Consider the following 15,870-nt stretch of genomic DNA (forward strand, 5'->3'; position numbering starts at 1 on the left):
ATGGAACTAAGTGGAAAAAAATTCATAGAATATAAAAATATATTTGCTGCAGTGTTCTTCCATTGTTTCCTGGAGGAGTTGATTAATTCCACGTAGCTGTCCATGGGTGTTAACTCTCTTCAGTGCCCCACTCAGTTAACCAGTCTTCATATATAGAAACATAGAAAAATAGAAAATAGGTGCAGGACTAGGCCATTCGTCCCTTCGAGCCTGCGCCGCCATTCAATGAGTTTGTGGCTGAACATGCAACTTCAGTACCCCATTCCTGCTTTCTCGCCATACCCCTTGATCCCCGAGTAGTAAGGACTACATCGAACTCCTTTTTGAATATATTAATGAATTGGCCTCAACAACTTTCTGTGGTAGAGAATTCCAAAGATTCACCACTCTCTGGGTGAAGATGTTTCTCCTCATCTCGGTCCTAAATGGCTCACCCCTTTTTCCTTAGACTGTGAAACCTGGTTCTGGACTTCCCCAACATTGGGAGCATTCTTCCTGCACCTAACCTGTCTAAACCTGTCAGAATTTTAAACGTTTCTATGAGACCCCCTCTCATTCTTCTGAACTCCAGTGAATACAAGCCCATGATCCAGTCTTTATTGATATGTCAGTCCCATCATCCCGGAAATCAGTCTAGTGAACCTTCGATGCACTCCCTCAATAGCAAGAATGTCCTTCCTCAAGTTAGGGGACCAAAACTGTACACAATACTCCAGGTGTGGCCTCACCACGGCCCTGTACAACTGTAGTAACACCTCCCTGCCCCTGTACTCAAAACCCCTCGCTAAGAAGGCCAACATGCCATTTGCTTTCTCAGCTGCGTGCTGTACTTGCATGCCAACCTTCAATGACTGATGTACCATGACACCCAGGTCTCATTGCACCTCCCCTTTTCCTAATCTGTCACCATTCAGATAATAGTCTGTCTCTCTGTTTTTACCACCAAAGTGGATAACCTCACATTTATCCACATTATACTTCATCTGCCATGCATTTGCCCACTCACCTAACCTATCCAAGTCACTCTGCAGCCTCATAGCATCCTTCTCGCAGCTCACACTGCCACCCAACTTAGTGTCATCCGCAAATTTGGAGATACTACTTTTAATCCCTCTGTCTAAATCATTAATATACAAATTATACAGCTGGGGCCCCAGTGCAGAACCTTGCGATATCCTACTAGTCACTGCCTGCCTTTCTGAAAAGTACGCATTTACTCCTACTCTTTGCTTCCTGTCTGGCAACCAGTTCTCAATCCACGTCAGTGCACTACCCCCAATCCCATGTGCTTTAACTTTGCACATTAATCTCTTGCGTGGGATCTTGTCGAAAGCCTTTTGAAAGTCCAAATAGACCATATCAACTGGCTCTCCCTTGTCCACTCTACTGGAAACATCCTCAAAAAGTTCCAGAAGATTTGGCAAGCATGATTTCCCTTTCACAAATCCATGCTGATTTGGACCTATCATGTCACCTGTTTCGAAATGCGCTGCTGTGACATCCATAATAATTGATTCCATCATTTTACCCACTACCGTTGTCAGGCTGACCAGTCTATAATTCCCTGTTTTCTCTCTCCCTCCTTTTTTAAAAAGTGGGCTTACATTGGCTACCCTCCACTCCATAGGAACTGATCCAGAATCTATGGAATGTTGGAAAATGACTGTCAATGCATCCGTTATTTCCAAGGCCACCTTCTTTATTACTCTGCGATGCAGAACATCAGGCCCCAGGGATTTATTGGCCTCCAATCCCTTCAATTTACCCAACACAATTTCTCGACTATTAAGGATTTCCCTCAGTTCCTCCTTCTTACGAGACCCTCTGACCCCTTTTATATCCGGAAGGTTGTTTGTGTTCTCCTTAGTGAATACCGAACGAAAGTACTTGTTCAATTGGTCTGCCATTTCTTTGTTCCCCATTATGACTTCCCTGATTCTGACTGCAGGGGATCTACGTTTGTCTTTACTAACCTTTTTCTCTTTACATATCTATAGACGCTTTTGCAGTCCATCTTAATGTTCCCTGCAAGCTTCCTCTCGTACTCTATTTTTCCTGCCCTAATCAAACTCCTCTGCTGACTTCTAAATTTCTCCCAGTCCCCGGGTTCGCTGCTATTTCTGGCCAATTTTTATACCACTTCCTTGGCTTTAATACTATCCCTGATTTTCCTTGATAGCCACGGTTGAGCCACTTTCCCTTTTTTATTTTTACGCCAGACAGGGATGTACAATTGCTGTAGTTTATCCATGCAATCTCTAAATGTCTGACATTGGCCATCCACTGTCAACCCCTTAAGTATCATTCGCCAATCTATCCTAGCCAATTCACGCCTCATACCTTCAAAGTTACCCTGCTTTAAGTTCTAGACCATGGTTTCTGAATTAACTGTTTCATTCTCCATCCTAATGTAGAATTCCACTATATTATGGTCACTCTTCCCCAAGGGGCCTCGCACAATGAGATTGCTAATTAATCCTCTCTCATTACACAACATCCAGTCCAAGATGGCCTCCCCCTGAGTTGGTTCCTCGACATATTGGTCTAGAAAACCATCCCTCATGCACTACAGGAAATCCTCCTCCACCATATTGCTTCCAGTTTGGCAAGCCCAATCTATATGCATATTAATGTCACCCATGATAAGTGCTGCACCTTTATTGCATGCACACCTAATTTCCTGTTTGATGCCCTCCCCAACATCACTACTACTGCTTGGAGGTCTGTACACAACTCCCACTAACGTTTTTTGCCCTTTGATGTTCTGCAGCTCTACCCATATTGATTCCACATCATCCAAGCTAATGTCCTTCATAACTATTGCATTAATCTCCTCTTTAACCAGCAATGTTACCCCAACTCTTTTTCCTTTTATTCTATCCTTCCTGAATGTTGAATACCCATGGATGTTCAGTTCCCAGCCCTGATCATTCTGGAGCCACGTCTCTGTAATCCCAATCACATCATATGACTATAGACAGATTATTAGACTAAAAAGGGCAGCATAGCTGAGCATAATCTTGTCTTCATATGATGTATCCTCACGCACCTTTTCCAAAAGGGTCACTGGGAACTATGTTGACTTTCCCATTCCTGGAACTGAGCAATTATAGCACCTGACTGCTGTGCTATTGAGATCAGATAACACAACACAGATCATAAATGTAATCTGAGATCTTCTTAAATATTTAACTCTACATTTACAAAATTTCAAAAAGACTTTGCAAGGTCTAAAAAAATGGTTATTTATATTCGAGGCAGAGAATTTGTAACAATAACAATATATTGCATAGATAGCACTTTAAGGAAGTATAAAGTTCAATGGCGCATTTGGGAGTGAATTCCAGAACTCAGATCCTAGGCAATGGAAGGCATAGCTGCCAATGCTGGGCAACGGAAGTTGAGGGAATCACAAGAGGCCAGAGGTGGAGGAATGCAATGTCCTCCAAGAGTTGTAAGGCTGCATGAGTTTACAGAGCTAGGACTAATCGAGGTCATGTAGTAATTTGAACACATAGGAATTTTTAAAACATGACTATGAGAGGGTGGTGGCGGTTCACCCAGCGGTTGTAGAATTCTCCCAGAGGGTGGATTGAGTCTGGAACTCAATGCTTGAAAGTGTGGTAGAGGCAGAAATGTTAATTGCATTTAAAAAGTGCTTTGATCTGCTCTTGATGTGCCAGAACCTACAAGATAATGGAACAAGAACTGAAAAGTGGAATTAGGCTGGACAGCTCTTTTTCGACCCGCACAACATAATGAGTCGAGTGGCCTCCTTCTGGGACATATATTTATGTGATTTGATGATTCTATTAAGATATTGGTGGATCATGATCCAATGTAGTTCAGCGAGCACAGCGGAGATGGGTGAAAGGGATTTGGTGTAAGCTCGAATTTAAAGCAGCATTTTGGATCAGATCAAGTTTATGGATGGCCTCAATGGGAGATCACAAAAGTTGAATGAGGGCATTAGCAGCAGATGAGCTGAGGCAGGGGAGGAAATGGGTGATATTAGAAAGAAGGAAATACGAAGTCTTTGTGATGGACAGGATATGGGTCAGATGCTCAGCTCAGGGTCGAGTCGGACTGAGCAGTCTGTTTCAGCCTGAGACCACGGTCTGGAGATGGAATCAAATTATTTGTTTTTGTTTCAATAAAAATAGCATGTGTCTGAAAACTGTTTTTACAGTATGGCAGAACGTTGCATTTCTTGTCTGTGTATAATCTAAAATTTGTAAAATTGTAGAATCTAAGGGGCCGAAATTGCTCCTTTCATTAAGACCTGTTACTGCCGGAAAGCGGCAGCCACACGGTGAGTTGAATGGCCATGATTTGTGGTGGAATGTCCGCCATTTTGAAAATTGCACTCCTACGGTATCCCAGCAGTGACCCGTTCCCTCCACTTCGGCCCCACTGCTGCCAATCCATCCAAAATGCGTCCTCGCTGATGTTCCCCCCCACCCCCCCCCCCCCCCCCCGAATGCCCTTGGAGTGTGTGTCCACAGATCCCTGAAAATAGCAGACCAGGTGGATAATATGGTTAAGAAGGCATACGGAATGCTTGCCTTTATTGGCTGAGGCAGGGAGGTTATGCTTAAATTGTATAAAACTTTGCTTAGGCCACAGCTGGAGGACTGCGTGCAGTTCTGGTTGCCATATTATAGGAGGGACGTGATTGCACTAGAGAAAGTGCAGAGGAGATTTAAACGGATGCTGTCTGGAATGGAGAAACTTAGTTATGAGTAGAGACTGGATAGGCTGGGTTTGTTCTCATTGGAACAGAGGAGGTTGATAGGAGACCTCATTGAGGTATACAAATATTGAGGGACCTGGATATAGTGGATATCAAGGGCCTATTTCCATTGGTGGATGGGTCCATTAGGAGGGGGTATAGTTTTAAGGTGATTGATGGAAGATTTAAAGGGGATTGGGGCGGGTGCTTCTTTACGCAGAGGTTTGTGGGGATCTGGATCTTACTGCCTGGAAGAGTTGTGGATGCAGAAATCTTACCACACTTAAGAAATGGTTGGATGGGCATTAAAGTGCCACAATCTGCATGGTTACGGACCTAAAGCTGGTAATTGGGATTAGATTGGATAAACACTTGTTGGCCAGTGCAAATATGATGGTAAATACTGCAGGGAATCAAATACGGCCATTATGATCGCCTGGAATTATTTTGATCGCCTCGATGGGTCGGAGAGGAATTTTCCCAGATTTCTGTTCCTTAAATTGGCCTGAGTTTTTATCTGGTTTTTGCCTCACCATGGAGATCACATAGATCCGGTTGCGGTGGAGTGTAGAATGTTTCAGTGTAAGGGGTGTCGCAGTTGTGTGGGGCGGACTGGGTTGGGCTGGGTGCTCTTTATCTTTCAGCCATTGTTCATTGTTCATAGGTTTATATGTAACCTTCAGGGCTGCTGGCCGAGGGCCATGCGGCGTTTTGTCAGTTGGCGTGGACACGATGGGCTGAAATGGCCTCCTTCTGCACTGTAAGTTTCTATCTTTCTATATTTCTATGAATGCAAAATTTCACTGAGAAAATCTTGGTGCCGCCGACAGATTTTTCACAGTGGGTGCACTGTGCTTGCAATGTTTTGTAAAATGGCTTTGCACCTGCCATTAAACGGGAGGGTTCACTGCCACAGCCACCATGTTATTTTTTCTGTTGGCCGACTGCCAGATCAGCGCAACAATCATGGCCCGAGTTTGGCCGGGCTGCCAACAGGAAGACTGGCACCCCATCTTGGGTCACAGGCCGCTGGCCAGCTCAAATATAGAAACATAGGAAATAGGTGCAGGACTAGACCATTCGGCCCTTCAAGCCTGCACCGCCATTCAATGAGTTTGTGGCTGAACATGCAACTTCAGTACCCCATTCCTGCTTTCTCGCCATATCACTTGATCCCCCTAGAAGTAAGGATTTCATCTAACTCCTTTTTGAATATATTTAGTGAATTGGCCTCAACAACTTTCTGTGGTAGAGAATTCCACAGGTTCACCACTCTCTGGGTGAAGAAATTTCTCCTCATCTCAGTCCGAAATGGCTTACCCCTTATCCTTAGACTGTGACCCCTGGTTCTGGACTTCCCCAACATTGGGAAATCCTCCCTGACGGCCCACTGAACCTAACTGAAAATGATGCAGAGCTCACAGCGGCTCTCACTTTAAATGAAGGGGAGAGATGTGGTGATGTGCCAGCGTGATGATATAATCAGTGCTACGCTCTTTTATAGGAGAGCTGCGACCTGTACAAGCTGGACGGGCTACACCTCAACAGATCTGGGATCAATATCCATGCAACAGGAGTTGTGATGGTGGGTGTGTGGGGTGTGGTGGGGGGGGAGGGGGTGGGGGTGCGGGGGTGCGGTGCTAGTGCTGTTGGGTAGGGATTTAACTAGTTTGGCAGGGGATGGGAAACTGAGATTTGATTCGGAAGGAAAGAATTAAAGCTGGAATTGGAAATCAGAAAATTAGAAAGTTAATTAGAGAGAAAATAGATAGCAATGGAATGTGGCGGTGCTAAATAGTATATACTTCAAAGCAACAAGTCAAGGAAATGTAAAGAGAAAAAGGTTAGTAAAGACAAACGTAGGTCCCCTGCAGTCAGAATCAGGGGAAGTCATAACGGGGAACAAAGAAATGGCGGACCAATTGAACAAGTACTTTGGTTCGGTATTCACGAAGGAGGATACAAACAACCTTCCGGTTATAAAAGGGGTCGGGGGGTCTCGTAAGGAGGAGGAACTGAGGGAAATCCTTATTAGCCGGGAAATGGTGTTGGGGAAATTGATGGGATTGAAGGCCGATAAATCCCCAGGGCCTGATGGACTGCATCCCAGAGTACTTAAGGAGGTGGCCTTGGAAATAGTGGATGCATTGACAGTCATTTTCCAACATTCCATTGACTCTGGATCAGTTCCTATAGAGTGGAGGGTAGCCAATGTAACCCCACTTTTTAAAAAAGGAGGGAGAGAGAAAACAGGGAATTATAGACCGGTCAGCCTGACATCGGTAGTGGGTAAAATGATGGAATCAATTATTAAGGATGTCATAGCAGTGCATTTGGAAAGAGGTGACATGATAGATCCAAGTCAGCATGGATTTGTGAAAGGGAAATCATGCTTGACAAATCTTCTGGAATTTTTTGAGGATGTTTCCAGTAAAGTGGACAAGGGAGAACCAGTTGATGTGGTATATTTGGACTTTCAGAAGGCGTTCGACAAGGTCCCACACAAGAGATTGATGTGCAAAGTTAGAGCACATGGGATTGGGGGTAGTGTGCTGACATGGATTGAGAACTGGTTGTCAGACAGGAAGCAAAGAGTAGGAGTAAATGGGTACTTTTCAGAATGGCAGGCAGTGACTAGTGGGGTACCGCAAGGTTCTGTGCTGGGGCCCCAGCTATTTACATTGTACATTAATGATTTAGATGAGGGGATTAAATGTAGTATCTGCAAATTTGCGGATGACAGTAAGTTGGGTGGCAGTGTGAGCTGCGAGGAGGATGCTGTGAGGCTGCAGAGCGACTTGGATAGGTTAGGTGAGTGGGCAAATGCATGGCAGATGAAGTATAATGTGGATAAATGTGAGGTTATCCACTTTGGTGGTAAAAACAGAGAGACAGACTATTATCTGAATGGTGACAGATTAGGAAAAGGGGAGGTGCAAAGAGACCTGGGTGTCGTGGTACATCAGTCATTGAAGGTTGGCATGCAGGTGCAGCAGGCGGTTAAGAAAGCAAATGGCATGTTGGCCTTCATAGCAAGGGGATTTGAGTACAGGGGCAGGGACGTGTTGCTACAGTTGTACAGGGCATTGGTGAGGCCACATCTGGAGTATTGTGTACAGTTTTGGTCTCCTAACCTGAGGAAGGACATTCTTGCTATTGAGGGAGTGCAGCGAAGGTTCACCAGACTGATTCCGGGATGGCGGTACTGACATATCAAGAAAGACTGGATCAACTGGGCTTGTATTCACTGGAGTTCAGAAGAATGAGAGGGGACCTCATAGAAACATTTAAAATTCTGCCGGGGTTAGACAGGTTAGATGCAGGAAGAATGTTCCCAATGTTGCGGAAGTCCAGAATCAGAGGTCACAGTCTAAGGATAAGGGGTAAGCCATTTAGGACCGAGATGCAGAGGAACTTCTTCACCCAGAGAGTGGTGAACCTGTGGAATTCTCTACCACAGCAAGTTGTTGAGGCCAATTCACTAAATATATTCAAAAAGGAGTTAGATGAGGTCCTTACTACTAGGGGGATCAAGGGGTATGGCGAGAAAGCAGGAATGGGGTACTGAAGTTGAATGTTCAGCCATGAACTCATTGAAATGCGGTGCAGGCTAGAAGGGCCGAATGGCCTACTCCTGCACCAATTTTCTATGTTTCTATGTTTCTATAAGGCACCTGAGCTGAGAGCACAGGTAGGCACTTGGGCATATGATATTATAGCTATTACTGAAACATGACTGAAAGAAGGGTTGGCTCGCAACTCAACATTCTTGGTTACAGGCTTTTCAGAGAGGAATAGAAGGAAATAAAAAGGAAGGATTCGCAGTATTACTCAATGTAACAGTTACAGCTGTGAGGAGGGATGATATGTTCGAAGGATCATCAAAAAAGGAGGGAGAGAGAAAACAGGGAATTATAGACCGGTCAGCCTGACATCGGTAGTTGGTAAAATGATGGAATCAATTATTAAGGATGTCATAGCAGTGCATTTGGAAAGAGGTAATATGATAGGTCCAAGTCAGCATGGATTTGTGAAAGGGAAATCATGCTTGACAAATCTTCTGGAATTTTTTGAGGATGTTTCCAGTAAAGTGGACAAGGGAGAACCAGTTGATGTGGTATATTTGGACTTTCAGAAGGCTTTCGACAAGGTCCCACACAAGAGATTAATGTGCAAAGTTAAAGCACATGGGATTGGGGGTAGTGTGCTAACATGGTTTGAGAACTGGTTGTCAGACAGGAAGCAAAGAGTAGGAGTAAATGGGGACTTTTCAGAACGGCAGGCAGTGACTAGTGGGGTACCGCAAGGTTCTGTGCTGGGGCCCCAGCTGTTTACACTGCATATTAATGATTTAGACGAGGGGATTATATGTAGTATCTCCAAATTTGTGGATGACATTAAGTTGGGTGGCAGTGTGAGCTGCGAGGAGGATGCTTTGAGGCTGCAGAGCGACTTGGATAGGTTAGGTGATTGGGCAAATGCATGGCAGATGAAGTATAATGTGGATAAATGTGAGGTTATCCACTTTGGTGGTAAAAACAGAGAGACAGATTATTATCTGAATAGTGACAGATTAGGAAAAGGGGAGGTGAAAAGGGACCTGGGTGTCATGGTACATCAGTCATTGAAGGTTTGCATGCAGGTACAGCAGGCGGTTAAGAAAGCAAATGGCATGTTGGCCTTCATAGCGAGGGGATTTGAGTACAGGGGCAGGGAGGTGTTGCTACAATTGTACAGGGCCTTGGTGAGGCCACACCTGGAGTATTGTGTACAGTTTTGGTCTCCTAACCTGAGGAAGGACATTCTTGCTATTGAGGGATTGCAGCGAAGGTTCACCAGACTGATTCCTGGGATGGCGGGACTGACCTATCAAGAAAGACTGGATCAACTGGGCTTGTATTCACTGGAGTTCAAAAGAATGAGAGGGGACCTCATAGAAACGTTTAAAATTCTGACGGGGTTAGACAGGTTAGATGCAGGAAGAATGTTCCCAATGTTGGGGAAGTCCAAGGATAAGTGGGAAGCAATTTAGGTCCGAGATGAGGAGGAATTTCTTCACCCAGAGAGTGGTGAACCTGTGGAATTCTCTACCACAGAAAGTTGTTGAGGCCAATTCACTAAATATATTAAAAAAGGAGTTAGATGAAGTCCTTACTACTCGGGGGATCAAGGGTTATGGCGAGAAAGCAGGAATGTGGTACTGAAGTTGCATGTTCAGCCATGAACTCATTGAATGGCGGTGCAGGCTAGAAGGGCCGAATGGCCTACTCCTGCGCCTTGTTTCTATGTTTCTATGTTTCTAAATGAGGTCATGTGCGTTGCATTGAAGAACTATAAAGAGGCGATCACAATGCTGGGATAGTACAATAGACCCGCAAACAGTCAGAGGGAGATCGAAGAGCAAATATGTAGGCATATTCTGAGAATTAAAAGTAGGGGAATAAAACTGTCGTAATATTTGCTGGGATAGTTGTGTGAAAGGTATAGAGGGTGCAGGATTCCAAAAATGAATTCAGTAGAAATTTTGTCGCGAGTATGTAGCAAGCCCAACAAGGGAGGGGCAGTTTTGGACTTAGCATTAGGGAATGAAGCTGGCCAGGTGGAAGGGATTATCAGTGGGAGATAATTTTGAAGCTAGTGATCTTAATTCAGTTAGATTTATGGTAATTATGGAAAAGGGAAGAGATAGACCTGGAATTAAGGTACTTAATTGGGGAATAGCCAATTTTACTAAGCTGAGAATTGATTTAGCCAAGGTGTACTGGAACCAGCTACTAGAAAGTAAATCGGTGAAAGAGCAGTAGGAGGCATTCAAGGAGGAGACCCTGAGGGTTCCACACAAGTATGTTCCCTTAAAGAAAAAGGTTGGGACTTACAAATCTAGAGCTCCCTGGATATCAAGTGGCATAGAGTTTAGGAGAAATAAAAAAGGAGGCTTATGGCAGATATAAAGGGCTCAATACCGCAGAAATCCTAGAGAAGTATAGAAAGTATAGGAGTGAAATTAAAAAAGATATTAGGAAATCAAAAAGAGAGCATGAAACAAATTGGCAAATAAAATAAAGGAAAAACCAAAGATGTTTTATAAATACATTCGGAGCAAGAGGACAACTAAAGAAAGAGTATGGCCTATAAGAGAACATAAAGGTAATCTGTGAGTGGAGGTGGAAGAAATGGATATGGTTCTTAATGAATAGTTGCATCTGTTTTCACAAAGGAGAGTGGTGATGCAGAATTACAATCAGGGAAGAAGAGTGTGAAATATTAGATGAAATAAACATAGTGAGAGAGAAATGTTAATATTTTTAGCAATTTGAAAGTAGATAACAACCCTAGGCCGGATGAAATATATCCCAGACTGTTAAGAGAAACAAATGAGGAAATAGCAGAGAATCTGTCCATCATTTTCCAATCCTCTCTAGCCATAGATGTCGTGCCGGAGGACTGGAGGACTGCTAAAGTTGTACCTTTGTTTAAAAATGGAGTTAGGGATAAACAGGGTAATTACAGGCCAGTCAACCTAACCTTGATGCTGTGAAAATTATTGGAGAAAATTGTGAGGGACAGGATAAATCTTCATTTAGAAAGACACGGATTAACCAACGACATTTAGCATGGATTTGTTAAGGAAAGGTCCTGTCTGACCAAAGTGATTGAATTTTTTGAGGAGGTAACAAGGAGGATCGGTCAGGGTCGTGTGTTTCATGTACTGCATAGGGATTTTAGTTTCGGTTTTCATGAGGTCCCACATGGCAGACTGGTCATGAAAATAAAATCCCTTGGGATCCAAGGCAAAGTGGAACGTTGGATCCAAAAGTGGGTCAGAGGCAGACAGCAAAGGGTAATCATTGATGGTTATTTTTGTGTCTGGAAGGCTGTATCCAGTGGCATTCCACAGGGCTCAGTACTGGCACCCTTCATTTTTGTGTTATATATCATGGTTTTAGCCTTGAATATAATAGGTATGATTAAGAAGTTTGCAGATGACACAAAAACTGGCTGTGCGGTTGATAAGGATGGAGAAAGCTGTAGACTGCAGAAAGATATCAATGAACTGGTGAGGTGGGCAGACCACTGGCAAATGGAATTCAATCTGGAGATCTGCGATGTAATGCCTTTGGGGAGGGCTAACAAGGCTAGGGAAAACACATTAAATTGTAGGACACTGAGAAGTGGAGTGGAACAAAGGGACCTTGCAGTGCATGTCTACAGATCCCTGAAGGTAGCACATTGGTAGATCAGGTGCTTAAGAAGCATACGCAATACTTGACTTTATTAGCCGAGGCATAGAAAACAAAAGCAGGGATGTTATGCTTGTATTGTACAAAACACTAGTTAGGGCACAGCTGGAGTACTGCCTGCAGTTCTGGTCACCACATTACAGAAAATATTTGATTGCACCGGACAGGATATAAGGATGTTGCCTGTAATGGAAAATTTTAGCTTTGAGGAAAAATTGGATAGGCTGATTTTGTTTTCTTTGGAACAGAGGAGACTGAGGGAAGACATTATTGAGGTGTATAAAATTATGAGGGGCCTAGAATGAGTAGCTAGGAAGGATCTATTTCCTTTAGCCGAGATGTCAACAATCAGGGGGGCATAGATTTAAGTAAATAGTCGGAGGTTTAAGAGGGGATTTGAGGGGAATTTTTCTCACCCAGATGGTGGTGGGGGTCTAGAATTCACTGCCTGAAAGAATTTTAGAGCCAGAAACCCTCAGCATTTTTGAAAAGTACAAGGATGTACACTTGATGCGCTGTAACCTACCAGGCTATGGAGCAAGAGCAGGAAAGTGGGGTTAGGCTGGATAGCTCTTTGTAGACCAGCGTGGACAGATGTGATGAAATTGCCTCCTTCCGTGCTGTAATTTTCTATTAGTCTATGGGCTGGAAATTCGGCTCTTTTATGACTGGGTTTTTGGTCCTATTTCACCTTTTTTGCCGAAAACCTGGTCGACGGAAATTTCGGTGACGTATTGCAGCGGCGGTTTTCAAATACCGCTGGAGAGAGGACCACCGAAGTGCAAGACTCAAAATATCACTTTCACCCAAAATTTAGCTCTGTGCGCACCCATATTTTGTGCAAAAAAGACCAACAGGGAAAAAGTTGCGTTGCAGCATCTAGAGCAGCAGTAAATATGAAGACCCGCAAAAAAAGCAAGTTAAAATTTTTATTTTTTATTTCTTTTCAGCAATTTGCTAGATAAGTGTCTTGTAAATGTTTTGTGAATTTTTTTTTGTTTCTTCCAATTTATTTTTAGGTGATTTTCCGCCTTCCCTAGGCCCAACTCGCAGTGGTATCGGCCTTGGATTAAAGTTGCCGAAATTCGCGGTTAGCGCTGCAAATCCTTGTGCAATGCTGATTTTTACTGCTGCACAAATTAAACCTTGAATTTACGGCCTCACAGTGATTGTGATGCAATAAAGGTAATTTTGGCAAAAAAAATGCCATTATCGCTGGGTACGGAAGGCCAACCCTATGATTCTATTTTTCAGAATAAAAGCGATTCTGATAAGACCTTAAATCCAAGTTGCATCGGTCTGCTGGATGCATGTTACTGATCCCTTGACACTTTCCGAGATGGAGCAATGATATAACCATACCTCCTAGTCAAACCTTCTCCTTCAACTAGTGTAGTCAAAACAGATTAACCGCTCATCCTTGCAATGATTTTTGTGGAATTATGCTGTCACTCAATTGTCTTTACGTTTCTTTATATGTGACTACATTTCAAAATTAATTTTTGTGAACATTTTTAAAATTTTTGTCTTGTTTTGGCTGAATCATCATTTGTAGTCAAGCTGTACTCCGCCAAATGTTGTAAGGCATTGGTTAGGCACCGGGGTTAACACAACTGCTCTTCTTCGAAATACTGGCTAAGAATTTGCGGTCGGATGCATCTGACCACAAAATTATTTACTAAAGTACCGGGTGCTCTCAGAGGTTTGGAGACCTCTAATACTGGCCCTCTAGATGAATGCCAGCATAGAGGAATACTTATCACTGGAGCTTAAGGGCTTCGTATGTATCTTTGGAATGATGCGGGCCAGCCCAACCTATCAGAGTAGGGAGAACCCCATTCATACTTATGATAATTCCATTTCTGCAGAGCTGTCATGTATATGAACGAGAATATCCCTTAAAACACACTAGCACATTGGGCCTGAATTTGTGCTCCTCACTGGTGCGTACGAGGTATGCACACGCTCGTGGGGTCCCCGCAAGATCCGGATTAAGTATGCGAAGCGCAAGTGCCTAAACCTATCGATCTGTCAAGGATTCTCTTGATAGATCCACTGCATCTGAAACTAAAGGGACTCCTCAGGCGGAGAGCTGGGCTATCTGCCAAATCATGCCCAGCGAATGTCCTTCAAATTCTTACGATTGATAAAAGTAGGTATAAGGCCTATTTTTATCAAAGACTTTTAATGCAGAAAAATAAATTTTTAAAATAATTTAAACATTTAAAATCCTGCTAGATAAGTTACGCTTATTTTTAGACCCTTTAAAGTGTTAATTTATTTTTTTTTTAAATTAAGTTTTAATTTAAATAATTAATTAAATTATATTTTTATTAATTTGAAATATGTGTTTTATTTTGGTGTTTTCATTGTTTCTGTGTTTTGGGGAATATACCCTTTCATACTTCGACAGTGGATCATTTGGAGGTTATAAGGCGGGGAGGAACTTAACACAATCAAAATCACTAAGGAGATGGTACTCAGTAAGATAATGGGACTGAAGGCAGATAAATCCCCTGGACCTGATGGCTTGCATCCTAGGTCTTAAGAGAAGTAGCAGCAGGGATTGTGGATGCATTGGTTGTAATTTATCAAAATTCGCTGGATTCTGGGGAGGTCCCAGCAGATTGGAAAACTGCAAATGTAACACCTCTTTTTAAAAAAGGAGGCAGACAGAAAGCACGAAACTCTAGACCAATTAGCCAAACATCTGTGGTTGGGAAAATGTTGGATTCCATTATTAAAGAAGCAATAGCAGGACATTTGGAAAAGCAAAATTCAGTCAGGCAGAGTCAGCATGGATTTATGAAGGGGAAGTAATGTTTGACAAATCTGTTCGAGTTTTTGAGGATGTAACAAACAGGGTGGATCAAGGGGAACCAGTGGATGTGATGTATTTGGACTTCCAGAAGACATTTGACAAGGTGCCACATAAAAGGTTACTGCACAAGATAAACTTCACGGGGTTGGGGGTAATATATTAGCAAGGATAGAGGATTGGCTAACTAACAGTGAAGAGAGTCGGGATAAATGGTTCATTCTCTGGTTGGCAACCAGTAACTAGTGGAGTGCCGCAGGGCTCAGTGCTGGGTGCACAACAATTTACAATCTATATTAGCGACTTGGAAGAAGGGACTGAGTGTAACGTAGCCAAGTTTGCTGACAATACAAAGATAGGAGGCAAAGCAATGTGTGAGGAGGACATAAAGAATCTGCAAAAGGACATAGACAGGCTAAGTGAGTGGGCAAACATTTGGCACATGGAGTATAATGTTGGAAAGTGTGAGGTCATGCTCTTTGGAGGAAAAATCAAAGAGCAAATTATTATTTAAATGGAGAAAGATTTCAAAGTGCCGCAGTACAGCAGGACCTGAATGTACTTATGCATGAAACACAAAAGGATAGTATGCAGGTGCAGCACTGATCAGGAAGGCCAATGGTATCTTGGCCTATATTGCAAATGGGATGGAGCATAAATGCAGGGAAGTCTTACTACAGCTATATAAGCTATTGGTGAGGTCACACCTGGAATACTACGTGCAGTTTTGGTTTCCATTTTTACGAAAGGATATACTTGCTTAGGAGGCAGTTCAGAGAAGGTTCATGAGGTTGATTCCGAGGATGAGAAGATTCCGGGATGGCGGGACTGACATATCAAGAAAGACTGGATCAACTGGGCTTGTATTCACTGGAGTTCAGAAGAATGAGAGGGGAACCAGTGGATGTGATGTATTCGGACTTCCAGAAGACATTTGACAAGGTGCCACATAAAAGGTTACTGCACAAGATAAACTTCACGGGGTTGGGGGTAATATATTAGCAAGGATAGAGGATTGGCTAACTAACAGTGAAGAAATTGTTTTGGGGAAATTGATGGGATTGAAGGCCGATAAATCC

At 43.2% G+C, this 15,870-nt stretch overlaps 1 protein-coding gene across 2 annotated transcripts in view; it reads left to right on the forward strand.

The window, feature by feature from the left end:
• LOC139262840 (protocadherin gamma-A11-like) overlaps positions 1-15,870 on the forward strand; it is a 338,634-nt gene that overhangs the window by 24,150 nt on the left and 298,614 nt on the right. The window lies entirely within an intron of this gene.

The sequence above is a fragment of the Pristiophorus japonicus genome, chromosome 4 (assembly GCF_044704955.1).
Source record: "Pristiophorus japonicus isolate sPriJap1 chromosome 4, sPriJap1.hap1, whole genome shotgun sequence".
Taxonomy (NCBI): Eukaryota; Metazoa; Chordata; class Chondrichthyes; family Pristiophoridae; genus Pristiophorus; species Pristiophorus japonicus.